The following is a 2,500-nucleotide window of genomic DNA, read 5'->3' on the forward strand; positions in this document are numbered from 1 at the left end:
TCCTTCTCCCTTTCCTTCCTTCGTTCGTTCCTTCCTTCCTTCATTCATTGCCTCTCTTCAGTCCTTTCGTAACTCCTTCCTTCCTATACTCCTTATCACCTCTCCCTCTCTTCCTTTTACCTCTCTCCTTTTCCTTCCTCCTTTCCTTCCTTCCTTCCTTCCTGCCTTCCTTCCTTCATTTATTAATTCATTTCTCCCTTCGTTTCATCCTTCATTGTCTCTCTCCAGTTCTTTCATCTTTCCTCCTTTTGTCTTCCTCCTTATCACCTCTTTCTCCCTTGCTCATATCTCCCTCCTTTCCTCTCTTCCTTCCTTCCTTCCTCATTTCCTTCCTTCCTTCCTTCCTTCCTTCCTTCATTGCCTCTCTCCAGTTCTTTCGTTCTTCCATTTCCTCGTTCCCTCGTTTTTCTTTTGTTATTTACCTTTATTAGTGTTCACTTTTCTCCTTTTCCTCTTCTCATTTCTCTTCCTCCTTATTTTCTTCCATCTTCCTTTGCTCCCACTCTCCGTTCGTTCGTTCCTTTTTCCTCTCTCTCTCTCTCTCTCTCTCTCTCTCTCTCTCTCTCTCTCTCTCTCTCTCTCTCTCTCTCTCTCTCTCTCTCTCTCTCTCTCTGTTTCTCCGTTCTCTCCTTTCCTCCTTTGTTATTCACCTGCTTTCTCCCTTTGTTATTTACCTCTCCTCCTGTTCTCTTCTCTTTTGTTCATTCCTGGCTCCATTCTTTCTCCGCCTCTTCCTCCTTTTTTTTTTTAGTCATTCGTACCTTGCTTCCTTGTCTTTATTCCTCCCTTCCTTCCTCGTTTTTTTTTGCACATTCCCTTCATTCCCCCTTCTTTACTTAGCTTCCCCTCTCCTTTCATTCCTTCCTCCTTCTGTTTATTCGCGTTTGACTCCGAATTCTATCGTACTTCCCTCTATCTCTCTCTCTCTCTCTCTTCCATTTCTCCTCCCCCTTCTTTCCATTCCATTACCGACGCTGTTCCTTCCTTCCTCATTTCCATCGCCTTGCTTCCCTTCCCTTTCCCTTTCCGTCATTCCCTCATACCCTCATCTCACCGCCGCGCCTCATGTCACTACTTCAATGACGCGGGATACGAGTGAGTCGCGGCGTAAAAGTGAGTACCCCACATAAAACCTGGTGACCTCCTTAGTGCCTCATGGGTTATGCAGGGGCGGCGTGAAGTGGCTAAGAGACCCTGGGGTTCCTTAGGGCGAGACTCGGGAGACTAGGTAGGGCGGAGCATTGCACTGTTTCCATCACTCATCGGGGGAAAGGTCGCAGCCTCCCACTCCAGCTCATTTGTCTCCGCTGGGGTCGATAATTACTTCCCGCGGCCTCATTTTGGCTCCCATGGCGTTCTCTCACCACAGCGCCCCCCGTGTGGTGCTGCGGGGTTCGTTATGCTATGTGATGCTGTGTTGTACCCTGCGGTGCCTTCTGGTTTCCTGGGTTAAGTTCAGCTGGGTCTCTGTGTTCTGTCCCTTCAGTGTCTTGCTCTCTGTAGCTTCCCAGGCACTCCTTATCTCAAGAGCGTTATCTCAGCAGTCCCTCCCTCCAGCGGTCTCTCCCCCTCCTGTGTCTCAAAGCCTTAGGGGTCAAGCTAATATCTACCCTGCAGTATCTCCCCCAAGCGTCCATTTCCCTGTGGCGCTGCAGGGATTCATTACCTCTGGAGCCGCGTCCCTGCAGCGGCCTCACAGCGGCGTCTTGCCTTTGGTGAGTTCAGGGCTCCCGCGCTAAGCTGATCCTCTGCTCTTCACGCGCTCCTTGACCTTCACAGAGGAAAGCCCGCTCGCTGGCTTGACTTTTGTCGCCCTATTGAGTTATGAGGCACTCTGGAGGGGCGTCCTTCCCCTTCCCTACCATGCCCTGCTCGTATCTCCTCCTCTTCCCCCTCCGCTTGGTTTCTCCCCTTCCTTATCTCCACCGCCCACTCCTCCTGTACCTCCTCCTCCTCCTCCTCCTCTTGGCGTTCCGGGAATGATAACAATCTCAGCCTCGTAAGTTTATCGCGATCCACCTCAGGGTTCCTTAGGGCGTCAACGAAACGGAGCCTCCTCGCATTAACATATCGCGCCTGTCCTCGTCCTCGTCCTCGCCTTAACTGTACGTGGCGTGTCCTTGTTGTTGTTGTTGTTGTTGTTGTTGTTGTTGTTGGTTCGGTGTCCCTTCCCCTTCCCGGCCTTCCCTTTCCTGACCTGTCGTTTACATACTACAGCAGCACCCAATCGTTCCATCCCCTCCTCCTCCTCCTCCTCCTCCTCCTCCTCCTCCTCCTCCTCCTCCTCCTCTTCCTCCTCCTCCGAGCTCCATTGATCGCAAGGGCCCAGGCTTCTCCCGCAGGCACGAGAGCACTTGTTCAGCGGCGTCCTGCTCTCCGCGCCTCCCCTCCTGTCCCTGCTGATGCTAATCCTACTCATCCTGACACTCCTTACTAAGCCACTGCTACTATTGACCCTCCTTCTCCTCCTCCTCCTCCTCCTCCTTCTCCTCCTCCTGCT

At 52.1% G+C, this 2,500-nt stretch overlaps 1 protein-coding gene across 1 annotated transcript in view; it reads left to right on the plus strand.

The window, feature by feature from the left end:
• Window positions 1–2,500, plus strand: part of LOC135090588 (uncharacterized) — a 98,794-nt gene that overhangs the window by 28,011 nt on the left and 68,283 nt on the right. The gene's annotated exons all lie outside the window — the stretch shown is intronic.

Source organism: Scylla paramamosain, chromosome 35 (assembly GCF_035594125.1).
Source record: "Scylla paramamosain isolate STU-SP2022 chromosome 35, ASM3559412v1, whole genome shotgun sequence".
NCBI lineage: Eukaryota > Metazoa > Arthropoda > Malacostraca > Decapoda > Portunidae > Scylla > Scylla paramamosain.